This window comes from Lutra lutra, chromosome 13, assembly GCF_902655055.1.
Source record: "Lutra lutra chromosome 13, mLutLut1.2, whole genome shotgun sequence".
Classification (NCBI taxonomy): domain Eukaryota; kingdom Metazoa; phylum Chordata; class Mammalia; order Carnivora; family Mustelidae; genus Lutra; species Lutra lutra.
In genome coordinates, this window is record NC_062290.1 from 759901 (window position 1) to 774546 (window position 14646).

Below are 14646 nucleotides of genomic sequence, written 5' to 3' on the forward strand. Positions count from 1 at the left end.
GAATTTCAAAGTCATAGCACAACATATGCCAACCTTCAGAGCAAAGGGACCGTGTACAAGGAGGCAGTGGGCAGTGAGGGTAGCTGTGAAGGAGATGGACTAAACAGAGACCTTAAAAATCAGGCCAGGGGTGCCTGGGTGGCTCTGTGGGTTAAGTGCCTGACTCTAGATTTCCGCTCAGGTCGTGATCTCGGGGTCTTGAGATGGAGAGCCCTGTGTTGGGCTCTGACCCCAGCGTGGTGTCTGCCAAAGTTTCTCTGCCCCTCTCCCTCTGCCTCTCCCCACCACGAACTTGCTCATGCTTCCTCCCTCTCTAAAACAAACAAGTTAAATAGACAGATAGTTATAAATAAAAATAAATTAAAAATCAAACCAACTGCTCCACCGTATTCAGTACATGCCTTCCACGTGAATGGAATTCTGTTCTGCAGGTTGTTCCTGTGTTTTTAGCAACCAAGCTGTATGTACAGCTTAACCTCTATGATTAGTCATTATAAGCACCCCATTAAATAGCAAAATTCAACCGAGAAAATCTGAAGGTCTAAGGGGCTGGAGTAAATGATTCGTAAACCCACAGGACCCCATCCGTAAGTCGAGAGGCCCTTCAAGGAACTGTAGACAAGGAAGGGTTTTTATAGACGGAGGGCAGGGGCAAGAAAGTTACTAGCAAAACTAAAAAAAAAGTTCCAGACGAGGCTGCTTTCTAGGGAAAAAGCAGTGGGTCTTATCATGAGATGACATCATTTTCTTTGGGGCATGGAGAGGGGCAATGCAGTGGACTCACTGGAAAGTTCCTGAATGACCAGTTAAGACAAAGTTTCTGGGGGAGGTTGAAATTAGAGTTGGATTACGTATTAAGCACGAGTTTATAAACTTGGTTTAAGTGACCCCAATTGGGGCCTGTGTTGTTTTTTTCTTTAACAATCCGAAGACATGCACAGTGTCTCTATATCTAACATCTGGGATAAACACCGTACCTACTCTGATTTCTTCCTGTCACTTCTACTATGAAAGAAGGTGAAGACAATTTTTGTGGAATTACTAACAATTACAATGAAGTTGAACTGACTTGAATGGAAAAAATACAAAACACAACTAATTAAAGACATTTTCAACAACAGTAGAAAACACCTATGAAGAGCAGTATCGTTAAAATCACAATTACAGTTATTAAACCTCTGTGTATTTAATAGAATTAAATTAGTGCTATTTATTAAGTCACTGAACTGTGGTAGTAGCCATGAGTATGAACAAAGTATAAATTCTGGTATCTTTCTCTTGTCAACATTACAAAAAAAATCATGAATGAAATGGGAAAATGAAAGATGCAGATAGGAAGAATGCAAACATTTTGATCCCTTTTTATAATTTCCCTGTAGATGTCAAAGGATTTCAATCTTCGGCTCCAACTGACTATGTGCATTTGCAGAATATTCTTCACAAAATTACGAATGTCAGAAACCCAGAAACAGAGTAAAAATTAAAGGCAGATCAACTAGCGTTTAGTAAGAGTTCATCGTGCTTACAAGAACCGTTCACCTGCCCGCTGGGCGTTTTCAGATTTGAAAACATTTATGAAGCTCAGGGACTTGGTGGTTTGGGATGGCTTACAAAGTAAAAATGAGGGAGCTGCTTACCCTTTTATTTGTAAAGATTTTATGTGTATCTGTTTGAGAGAGAGAGCAAGCGAGTGCACCCACAGGGGGAGAGCAGAGGGAGAGAGACAGAGACTCCTCGCTGAGCACAGAGTTCGACAACGCGACATGGGGCCCAATCGCAGAGACACGGGGGTCCCCTGTCTGCAAACTCCCTGCTGTGCAAGCCCCCGGAGCACATGCACGGAGTGGGCGCCGGTGGGTGCTATGCTCATGGCTCTCCCCAGGACCCCTGGAAGTCATCCCCCGCTTCAATGTGCACATGGGGACCTCTCACTGATGGCATTAAGGTGGCCAAAGAGACTCTTGGTATCCTGGCTCTTGAAATGCAATCTCCTGTTTCTCCATGCTCGTCAGTACCCTTGACAATGACAATGGAGATTGCTTGTTTTGCAGAAGGAAAGTCACACCTCTTCCGGCTTCAAAGCTTCAGCGCCCCCCTCGGAACAGGGTCTGGGCACTCCACAGAGAAGTCAGCATTGTCTGGGTGGATACAAGAATGGCAACAAGTCTGACCTCCCGAGTGGCATCTGCTCCTGCAGAAAGGCCGAGACGCCACCTGTCAGTGGGTGACAGCACAGGTCAGTGGGGGCCGCAGGGACACGTGGGCTCAGCTGTGTAGGACGGAGAAGGCCGGACTGCATTGGGCACTTGAAGAGTCGGCTGGGGGGCTGTTCGTGTGCACCAGTGGGGAGCTGGGCCCGTGATTGCAGGGTCTGCGAATCAAGAGAGGGTCTGGAGCTTAGGGCCATACAGGTTTGAGTTCTGGGGCTCTGTAGCTGAGTGACTCAGGGCAGGTCACCCACCCAACTCCTCTGACAGGTTCCACACCTGTGGCCTGTGGACAAGGTAATTCTTTTTTGTTGTTGTTTTTCTTACGTTATGTTAGTCACCATATAGTGCATCATTAGTTTTTGATGTAGTGTTCCCTGACTCATTGTTTCCATATAACACCCAATGCTCCATGGAATCTGTGCCCTCCTCAATACCCACCACCAGGCTCTGCCACCCCCTCACCCCCTCTCCTCCAAAACCCTCAGTTTGTTTCTCAGAGTCCACAGTCTCATGGTCCATCTCCCCCTTCGATTTCCCCCAACTCACTTCTCATTTTGTTCTCCTAAAGTCCCCCGTGTTATTCCTTATGCTCCACAAGTGAGTGAAACCATATGATAACTGACTCTCTCTGCTGGACTTATTTCCCTCAGCATAATCTCCTCCAGTCCCGTCCATGTTGCTACAAAAGTTGGGTATTCATCCTTTCTGATGGAGGCATCATACTCCATAGTGTATATGGACCACATCTTCCTTATCCATTCGTCTGTTGAAGGGCATCTTGGTTCTTTCCACAGTTTGGCGACCGTGGCCATTGCTGCTATGAACATTGGGGTACAGATGGCCCTTCTTTTCACTACATCTGTATCTTTGGGTTAAATACCCAGTAGTGCAATGGCAGGGTCATAGGGAAGCTCTATTTTTAATTTCTTAAGGAATCTCCACACTGTTCTCCAAAGTGGCTGCACCAACTTGCATTCCCACCAGCAGTGTAAGAGGGTTCCCCTTTCTCCACATCCCCTCCAACACATGTTGTTTCCTGTCTTGCTAATTTTGGCCATTCTAACTGGTGTAAGGTGGTATCTCAAGGTGGTTTTAATTTGAATCTCCCTGGTGGCTAGTGATGATGAACATTTTTTCATGTGTCTGTTAGCCATTTGTATGTCTTCATTGGAGAAGTGTCTGTTCATGTCTTCTGCCCATTTTTTGATATGATTGTCTGTTTTGTGTGTGTTGAGTTTCAGGAGTTCTTTATAGATCCTGGATAGGAAGCTCTATTTTTAATTTCTTGAGGAATCTCCACACTGTTCTCCAAAGTGGCTGCACCATCTTGCATTCCCACCAACAGTGTAAGAGGGTTCTCCTTTCCCCACATCCCCTCCAACACATGTTGTTTCCTGTCTTGTTGATTTTGGCTATTCTAACAGGTGTAAGGTGGTATCTTAGTGTGGTTTTGATTTGTATCTCCCTGATGGCCAGTGATGATGAACATTTTTTCATGTGTCTATTAGCCATGGACACAGTAATTCACTTGATCTGGCTACCACGGACAAGACAGCATCTGGCGATGTAATAAAGCTGTTCCTTAACCATTACCTCCGCCCAGGGCTTGCACTCAGTGAATTAGTGTCACCAGCGGTGACAGCGAGATCCCCCAGATGAGTTCCAGTAAAAAAGCTTTGAGTGCCCCTGCCTGAGGTCATGCCCCAGTGGACTTCAGAATGTGGTCCCCGTCTGCGATGGGCTCGGGAGTGCCTCTATTCTCGATGTGCAGAGAAGGCTTTGTACCCACAGTAAAGGCCCACAGAAAAGGCCCTGCCTTTGGGGTGCTTGCAGGGGCTGGCAGGGTTCTGCGCGTAGGCAGGGACAGGCTCTCCCAGAACCACAGGAGTCAGCATGTCTGCAGGCCTTGCTCTGCAGAACGGAGCTCCAGAACTGAGATGGATTGATCCCTTATCAGGAATGAAAGGCCCTTCCCACGTGTGTAATGCTTCCACGTACTTACATACACTGTGGCATGATGAGCAGAAGGAAATGCTGAGTACCGGGTATGCATCACGACCTGTGGCCCATGGCCCTGGCGGGTTCCTCAGTGCACTGCAGGCACCAAGACCACCGCTGGCGGCCGCCAGAATGTTCGTTGATTAGTGTTTCCGAGTCTTCTGGCAATGTCAGCCTTTCCTGGTCTTCTCTGGTCACTGATGTCACCAGCAGCACCACAGAGGAAGCGCTCCTGTGGGAACCCTAGTGTCCTGGCCATCCTGGACACAGCCATCCCTCCTTGTCCCCCTCCCCTTGTTTGTGATAGTGGCCTCTTCAGCCGGCTGGTCCACAGCAGGAACCGCAGGCCCCTTGTCCATTCCTAGCGAGGAATATAAACTTCAGTTATAACCATACAATGCCAGCTGTAGTCTACAAGAGGGGCCTGGGCCAGTCAGCGCATACTGGTGGTCAGCTAACGCAGACCCCGCTGTCCACCCCTCTGTCCCTGGGAACCATGAGGACCCAGTCTACCAACGGCTCCCAAAGTAAGCTGTGATTTTTTTCTTTCATTTATTTTTTTGTTTGTTTGTTTTGGTTGGATGGTTTGCTTTGGCCAAAGAAAGACATAAACATATTTAAGACAAAGGCACAGTAAGAGATTATGCTGAGTGAAATAAGTCAAGCAGAGAGAGTCAATTATCATATGGTTTCACTTATTTGTGGAGCATAACAAATAGCATGGAGGACAAGGGGAGATGGAGAGGAGAAGGGAGTTGAGGGAAATTGGAAGGGGAGGTGAACCATGAGAGACTATGGACTCTGAAAAACGATCTGAGAATTTTGAAGGGGTGGGGGGTGGGAGGTTGGGGGCACCAGGTGGTGGGTATTGTAGAGGGCACGGATTGCATGGAGCACTGGGTGTGGTGCAAAAATAATGAATACTGTTATGCTGAAAAAAAATAAAAAAATTTTAAAAAAAAATTAAAAAAAAAAGACAAAGGCACAGTATAAAATATGAAGCTGTCTTTACGACTTTGATCTCTTGAAAGAAGGTGAATTTTTTTTTATTTTATTTATTCATTTGACAGACAGAGATCACAAGTAGGCAGAGAGGCAGGCAGAGAGAGAGGGGGAAGCAGGCTCCCCGCCGAGCAGAGAGCCCGATGCGGGGCTCGATCCCAGGACCCTGAGATCGTGACCTGAGCTGAAAGCAGAGGCTTTAACCCACTGAGCCACCCAGGCACCCCAAGAAGGTGAATTTTAATGCAAAGTCTAAGAAGGGCATAATCTCAGGATGAAGGACAGGCCTTTCTAATTGAACAGGCTTAGTTTTGTGAGAAACCTCTCACGTCCTCCTTCTTGTTCTTATTTCCCTGAGGACCCAGTCAGGGCCTGCCCTGGGGCAGCCTCCAGAAGCCACTGGGTAAACAGGGCACAGCCGGCATGCCTGGGAGCCAGCTAGGATTTACCGTGGACTGAGCCCCACTGTGCACCTGCTCTGTCCTCTTTATTTCTTATTAGAGCATTCTCTTCTGAGCATGCAGACATAAACTCTTTTAATTTTCTTGAAGTGAACCAGATCCACAATAGGCCATGGGGTCCATAGTAACATGTCAGAGTCACCAAAGTGACCAATCTTGCATTCACTGTTTGGAGACGAGGGGAACTGGGGTTTTTTGAGATTTCTCTTGGGCTGCCCCAAGCAGAGCTGAACGATTCAGAGTCATCCAAACCCACCAGTCATAAATAAATAACAGCAGAGGAATGACATATGCCACAGTCCAGCTTATTTTGTATCTTGGCACATAAGGTACACTTCTGCCAAATGGACGTCTTTGTGGAAAGACCCTCCCCCTGGGGACGGGATTCGTGCTGGTGGTGGGTGGCTCTTCAAAGAAGAGTGATTTCATTTTCTTACAGAGTCAGGGGAAATTGCATCAATACATCAAGTGAGTGAATCCTAGAGGCATTTTTATAATTGATAAAGATAAAATTGTTCTAAAATGGAAATATTATCATGAATGTAATTGAATTGGGGAATATAATAAAAACGTTCCTCCCAAGCCTCCCTCACTCCACTGGTATCGATTAAAGTTCAAGATTAAACTCAAAAGTTCTAGAAAAGCATACAGCAGCCCGTGTCTGAAAACCTGGCGTGTTCTAGGAGACTGGCACCTGTTGCCTTTCCAAGGTTCACGGAGAAAGGAGGCCTGGATTCAAACTGGAACAGACGGCATGCACAATGTGCTCGCTGAAGAGGGGACGCCTCACAAGGGTGAAGGGGACCCTGAGGAATGTAGGCACCTGGGAGCTTGTGCCGGCAAGGAGACAGCTCACCTCCAGGTCTGAAGGGGCTGGAGACGGGATGTGTTCTGGGAGCTGGACCAGAACCTGCAGTGCAAGGGTCCATGCCCCTCTGGCCACACCCAGCTGCATACAAGAAAGGACTAGAGAGCAGGGAGCGAGTGCCCTGCTTCCTGCTCCCGCCCTCCTGATCTCCAGCACCTCCCACTGGCTGACTGAGGTCCCAGAGGCTGGGTAAACCCCCATGGAGGCCAGCTCCCAATGGTGGGATTGGGCTGGGCATGGAAGTGGGGTGGCCCAGGGCAATGCACAGAGAATCCACCAATCCAAACTTTCCTGAAGAAATAGCACAGACTGCTGAATGTCACATGTGTGCATACACGAATCTTCTCGTGACTTTAAAATGGTTCCCGCTGAACCATTGAAACTGCCATATGGATCCCAAGAAGGAAAGCACTCCACAGCTCTGATGGGTCCCACTCTTTAACACAAAGCCTTGCAATTTGGGGGCACATCTAGTGTACTTCTGTATTTGGAGCATCACTATGCTCAGATGATGGTCGCAGCCCAGTGTGACGAGACAGGATAAAACAAAATAAAGCAGCGCAGACGAGAGGCGACATCTGATGGGAGATATCCAGAGTTTATGAAAATGAAATGTCATTAAAAGAAGCAAGAAAATTATGCATCATAAGAACAGATTGTCTGGCCGATTTAGGAGATAAAGATGGAGAATTGCTTTTAGCAAAGTCATTAATGAGAATTAACAAAACCACAAAAACAAGAAGGGAAAAGACAAAAGAAAACAGATTTTTTTTTCAAGATTTTCTTTATTTATTTAAGAGAGAGAGAGAGTGCACAGGCTGGGGGAGGAACAGAGACAGAGGAAGAAGCAGGCTCCGCAACAGGGGGCTTGATCGCAGGACCCTGAGATCCTGACCTGAGCCAGAGGCAGATGCTTCATTGACTGAGACCCCAGGCACCCCAGAAAACAGATTCAGATTAACAAAGGCAATGGATATAGTAACTGGAACAATTAGCAAGGAAGGACTTTATAATAATGGACGAAATTGAACCCTGGGACTGTGGATCTCCCCACCAAAGATGTTAAAGCCTGAACTGAGTGCCCATGATTGTGACCTCATTTGGATCTTTGCAGACGATCAAGTCAAGGGAGGTCATTAAGGCGACCCCTAATCCCATATGACTGCCCTTGTAAAAAGAGGATGTTTGGCTGGAGAAGGACACACGCCTGGGCAGCCACCACGTGAAGCTGAAAGTAAAGATCAGAGTGAATCCTCCGGAAGGCAAGTATGCTGAAGACCCCAGCAAACCCCCAGGAAGTGGGGGACAGAGGCTGGCACAGATTCTCAAGGAGCCAACTCCGTGGTCAGACACCCTGACCTGACTTCCAGGCTCCAGAACTGGGAGACACTGAATTTCTAGGCTACTCTGTTGCAGCAGCCCTTTGCAAACAAATACACATCCTTTAGTGGAAACCAGTCAGAGCTAGCAGGCAAAATAGCTCTCATGAGCCTCTGAAGCGTCAGGAGACCTGAAGTCAGGAGACAGGTGTTCGATGGTGGGTCCAGTTGTCGGTGAAGCAGGATCCTCAGCCGTCAGCACATTATGACCCGTCAGTCATAATGCAGGGCGGTGTGTGAACAACCTCTCAAGACGGAAACCGCCACCAGAAACTTGAACAGTGTCTCCTGATAGTTTTGCAAGAAGATTCTGTTTTCTAGAGTGTGCCATTGGTTACAGGGATTACCGTGTTCCTATTATTTTTGTTAGTGTAACACTTCCTTTTTCCTTTACGAGCATATGAATAATTTAGCACTAGCAAAATACTCGCTGACTGAAACTTTGTATTCAAATTCTGGGCAGACTTTGAAGTGTTTTCACAGTGGAGTATACTCAATCAGATAACACATGGTTTGTTGGCATTAGTGTAACATAAAAATGCCCAATTGCCATGAAAAAGCTTGAAAGGGAGAAAGTAAGATCATCATCGTATAATGTCATCCTGTTGATAGTGTATAAAACGAAGGAAGCTGACACAGGTTTTAATAGAGCTACTCAAGGAGATAAGCTCTGTTATAGTAAGTCCTTACGTGCAGAAACATTTGGCTGCAAACAGTGCTTTGGAAATCGTCAGTCATGTAACTTCGGGCATGATAATTAAAACCACACTTAGTTTTATTCTCTTCATCTGCTAAACTGGGAACGATATCCAGAATATATGTAAAACTGTAAGTGATGGTCGTGGGCGGATGGGGAAGCAAACAGTGATAGGTAAAATAGAAAATTATCTTAATGCCTACATGACAAATATATTCTATGTTACCAACAATCGGGAAAATCCAAACTAAAACCATGTATTATCACGTTTTATTCAGAAAGTGAGCATGATTTTTAAAGTCTGGTAACATCAGGTTTGCTTGGATCATAGAGAAGCAGAAACTGTCATACACTGACCCCTTTGGAGTCAAATGAGCAATGCCTACTGACACGGAAAATGTGCATATCTTACTCCACAACAATCCCATTTCTAAGTACCTACTCCAGAAAAATTACTTTCCTCGACTAACAATGTGCTTGTATATCTTTCTCAAAAAATTAACTTCTTTTTATTGCAACAAACAGAATGTTCAACACCTGGGAGGTATTGCAAGACCTTTCCATCCAAAGAATCCTGTTGCCTTGTTGATGAATGTCGCTGCCCAAGAATGTTGCCATCCATCTGACAGCCAAGATGGAAGGCAACGATTTCAGAAAAGGAGCATGAAGGAGCAGAAAACACAATTTAGTCTTTGTGGTGCTGAATTCTAAGCCTGTGGACAAGTACATTGAGTAGTATATCCACCATCAAGATTATCATGGACAACAGTTTCATCAAAAACTTGACCCCAAAATTGCCACCGGTCGCCCTTCACAGCAATCTCCTCTCCCCACCCTCACCCTCATCAACCACTAAGTTCCCAACTGTCCACTTTTCCAAAATGTCTATGAGTGAATTTCTATAATACATAGTCTTTTGAGCGTGGCTTCTTTCAAGACTCAATGTGAATTTAGTCTGTTCCTTTTCATGGCTATGTAATATTCCTTTGTGTGGGCATACCAGCATTTGTCCACTTACCTATTGAGAGACATTTGTTTTTTCCCCAGTTTTTCACAATTACAAATAAAGATGTCATAAATATTTATGTAAAAAGTGACAGAAACATATCCAAACACATTTGGCATGGCATTTTATATTTTGTGGCAGACTAGTAAAACATAAAGGATTTGAAGCTGGTTTGCAGCATTTAAAGGAACTGGAGAAAAATACATTAAGAAATGAAGGGACACCTGGGTGGCTTAGTCATTAGGCATCTACCTTTGGCTCAGGTAATGATCCCAGGGTCCTGGGATCGAGTCTCACACTGGGCTCCCTGCCGGCTGAGCCTGCCTCTGCCTCTGCCTGCTGCTCTACCTGCTTGTGCTCTCTCTCTCCCTCTGTCAAATAGATAAATAAAGTCTTTTGGGTGCCTGCGTGGCTCAGTTGGTTGGGCGACTGCCTTCGGCTCAGGTCATGATCCTGGACTTCCAGGATCGAGTCCCGCATCGGGCTCCCACCTCCTTGAGGAGTCTGCTTCTCCCTCTGACTTTCTCCTCTCTCATGCTCTCTCTCAGTCATTCTCTCTCAAATAAATAAATAAAATCTTCAAATAAATAAATAAAGTCTTTAAAAAAAAAAAGACATGAAGAAATGAAAAGTCCTGTGGAGTACAGACTGACAGGAAATCAGCCCTCATGTAAACTCTCCAGCTACTGCCAACTTCGACTTTAAAATGAGTTTTGTTTACCCACTTCTTACATAGACATATGCTTTCTATAGTACAATCTGCACAGGCAAGATTTTTAAAAAGATGCTCAAATATGTTCCTTGCAGCCTGAAGAGAATTAAGACACTAATTAGTAAGAAAAATGGATCTTTGTTACAAACAAAGGAATTGTTATTTCATATGATGAATTTTTATTTGATTTTTCAAGAAAAGTAATAAATTGGAATTACAGAAATAATCAGTGTTAATAGACTCTCGTTTTTTAATTATCGGGAAGAGAAGAATAACTTCTCTCAGTGTGTTAACTAGGTGTACTTCAGCACGACTATTATCAAGGAAGGTCTCACTTCTGCAGGTGGCAACAGTCGCTGTACCGGGATGCAAGTTACTCCAGTACAAAAGGACAAGTGAAGAAGAAAGACGAGTTGATTCTCACGACAGGCGGGGGTGCCGACAACTGGGGAGGTCCTCTTAGTGACAGGGCTGACAGATGACACAAGGACAGGGGACAAATGTGGGAGAGCGACCAAGACAAAACTGTGGAAAGAAAACAGGGATGAACTGCCACCAACCACTAGGGTCTGATTCGGGGACACACACCCCAATGGTCTCGTTTATGTCTGTGGTGGGCTGCTGGACTTTCACATTACTGTCTACACTGCAAACTTCTGCTTTTCCAGCTCCACCCAGCCTCTCTGTTCAAATATCCCCATTCCTCTCTCCTCTGTGTGAACACTGGCCATCTGCGTCTCTCTCCCCCACTGATGGGGCTGGAACTTGGAAGGGAGAGAAAGGGAGAAGGAAGGAGAGAGACCTACTTCTGCAGCCTCCTATTTGGAGAAAGTGAGCCCTGACACGACCTGATCTCATTTTCCCCTTTCTTCATGTCTGTTCATATCTCTCTTCCCTCTCCCACTTACTGTATCTTCAAATGCAATGACTTCATCTTTGTTCCTCTGAGCTGGTAGGGACCTGAAAGCGGGTCCTGCTCTCTAATGATTGCCACAGAGACCCTGGGGAGGATGTCAGCCGCTTGTCTAGGGTGGGTTTGCGTTTGTGGAGTTTGCCAAAAGCAGCCTTCTGAGCACTGCTTCTGTAACAAAAGCGTCACCACAACATTTTGTGATGCTGTGTAGTTTGCCCACCATTGCCCTTCAAGGGACACCGAAGAAAAACCCGGGCATCGAGAAGATCAGCGGCCTTGGGGAAGCATGGCACCTTGACATCTTAATAACACCTCAGAAGGACTTCATGGGCTTCGCATCCCCAGCCGAGGGGCTCTTGGGAGCTTTGTCAGGACCGTGTACTCCAGGTGTTGTAGGCTTGGTGGAAATAGTGAGGTGAAGATTTTGGAGCAAGTTTTCCTAAAGAAACCCTTTACTTTCTTTTTTTTTTTTAAGATTTTATTTATTTATTTGACAGACAGAGATCACAAGCAGGCAGAGAGAGAGGAGGAAGCAGGCTCCCTGCTGAGCAGAGAGCCCGATTGGGGCTCGATCCCAGAACGCTGGGATCCTGACCTGAGCCGAAGGCAGAGGCTTTAACCCACTGAGTCACCCAGGCGCCCAAAGAAACCCTTTTCTGATAAGCAAGCAGTTTGGGGAACGAGCAAGCTGTTGCCCTAAAACAAGATTCATTTGTCCACCTAAGTTGCCCTGAAACATTTTCCTGCTGGAAACAAGAAATTTGTTTGGAATCTCATATCCCTGGGCATGAGCTTCCCCAAGCAAATGTAAAGATATGTTGCAAAGGGGATCTTGGTTCTCACACTGTCATCTTCTCGTAGGTGTTCGCGGGGGAAGGAGGTTTCAAAGCAGTGATGATGGGGAGGACACATGTGGGTCCTCGTGACTATCCATCCTCGTGTGTGTGCATTACAAGGGGGGCTTATGGCCACGAGAGCCCCTTCTGTTAATTAGGTCCTTGGGAAAACTCAACCCATGAAACCCCCAAAAAGGAACTTGACCCTTTTTTTTTTTTATCAAGACTGCACTAGGCCTTATTTCAAAGAGAACAAGAAGGATCCCAAAAACCTCTATTATTATTATTATTATTATTATTATTATTATTCCTATGTAGAATGGAGGCTCTGAGTTGGAACCTTGAACTATGTTTAATTCCCTTTGGTAGCTGTCCAGGGTGATGAGGGGCTCCAAGAGGGGCCCAAAGGCACACACTGAGAACCAGTGACTCCACGAGGTCACCCAGAATTACCTCGTGTCACCAACTATTCATATAAATAGTCACATGAGCTGGCCACCAGGAGAAACAATGTCCCACGTCTTTAGGTCCCTGTGAAGTTTCTAAGCCAAATTTTTTTTTTTAAAGATTTCAAACTGTTTCTTTCATACTTGTGTATAGGGGCTTTCTAGGTCCAAAATCACTGTGATCAGAGGATTAAAATACTGACAAGTCCTAAACTGCAAAGATTCCCTTGTGATGGTCTGCACAGAAATTCTCAGGGCGCTTGGTGGCTCAGTGGGTTAAGCCTCTGCCTTCAGCTCGGGTCATGATCCCAGGGTCCTGGGATCAAGTCCTGCATCAGGCTCTCTGCTCAGCAGGGAGCCCGCTCCACCCCCCCACCATGCCTGCCTCTCTGCCTACTTGTTATCTCTGTCTGTCAAATAAATAAATTAAATCTTAAACAAACAAACAAACCAACATTGCTCAGAGACACTGGTCCAGAGCAGAGAGGACCGGGGCTCACAAAGAGTGGGGTTTACCTCTTTCATGCACCCATGCTCCCATGAGTCCCTCCCTCTCTGCGGTCAGGATGGCTGTTGGGGGGACACTGGGCACAGACTCCTCTAATCCAGGAGAAGGTAGATGGAGATGCAGGAGAAGAGAAGGAGGGTGGCTGGAGGCGACTTTCGCCAAAGGTCATCTGACAACCTAATTTTACAGTCCAGGTACCTGAAGCCCCGAGAACAGATGAACCAACAGCTGATGTGTGTCTGGGCTTCTCTGAAAGCCCCCAAACCCATGACAGGGCTCTGTGTCTGTGAGAGCCAGTGTGCCCAAGCGTCACCAACCTCATCCCAAGAGCCTTGATTTCCAGACGCAACTTTGTTTTCTGTCAAAGGTGGCTTTTAGGAAGCTTTTTTGCTGCTGTTCCATAAGCATCTCTGCTGACACACGGCGTCATTCCTCATTCCGTGTGAGGGCTCAGTGCTTTTAAGTTTGTGAGCTCCAGCAAATTCCATAACCCCAGAAGTCTCGTCCGTTCACACTGAAATGGGAAGACCCATTTTCTGGGCGTTTCCCACAAAGTATCCTATTCCCTGGAGTTGAGGCACTGGTCTCCATTCTGAACTTCTCTTCGTTTACACTGAAAAGCAGATTTCCCTACTTGTTTTCAGCTGCGGAGGCCATCTCCAAAAGAAGCCTTTTTCCAAACTGATTCCTTCCAGAGGACAGTCGTCCCTCTGACAACCCATGTGAGCGGCCAGAACAGGACATGCGCACAGTGAGTCTAGCAAGGCCGAGATTGGGGTCTTCTCTTACAAGGAAGAAAATGTGCCTAAAAGCGAAACTACACTGTATCATAAAATCCTGCATCCTTCATCCTCCTTAACAATGTAAAGTATACATAGGAAAAAGTTAGAAGTAATTATCTTAGACATGAAAAAACACAAAAAAATATGTTAACTGAGATAAAGGCTTTCTTTGTCTTAAACTTGAAGGGAAGGATCTGTATGGAACAGAACAGTAGAAAATGAGAGCGTAACAGACAATGACTTGAAGAGCGAATTCCTGAAAATCACGGAAACATTCTTACAGGATGTGCTTCTTACTGTCTCCTTGACATTTACACATTTTCTTTACCCGAGGGCGATTAGTCAGTTGCACTTACCTGTCCGCCCGGGGGGAGGGAACTCAAGGAGGGCTTCAAGGTAGAGCAGGCAGGACCAGGGCCCACGTGGTTTACTTCTAGTTGTTTCCGAGCCTTTCTAGAAGGAGCATTCCTTAGATGTTTCATTAAGGAAGGTTCGAATGAAGAAAGCAGGGCTTCATGGCCCCCACCTGGGTCCCAAGGCAGGAAGACCCTCAGCCTCACCCCAGCTCTCAGAGTGGGTCACCAGGCAGACAGCCACAGCTCTGCAATATGGCTCCTGGTCCCTGGAAAGAGGGGATGGGAGCATTTGGAAGCTCCCCAAGGACATTTTAATAAAGACAAATCCAAATTCTCAAGGTGGCATCATTTGGGCCTTGACCTATAGTTTTTTTTTTTTTTTTCAATCACTCGCCAATGATTTAAGATCTCAGGTAGGGTGAGCTCACCTTGTCACCATTATAATGTGCAGCACGAGGACCCCCCCTTTCTG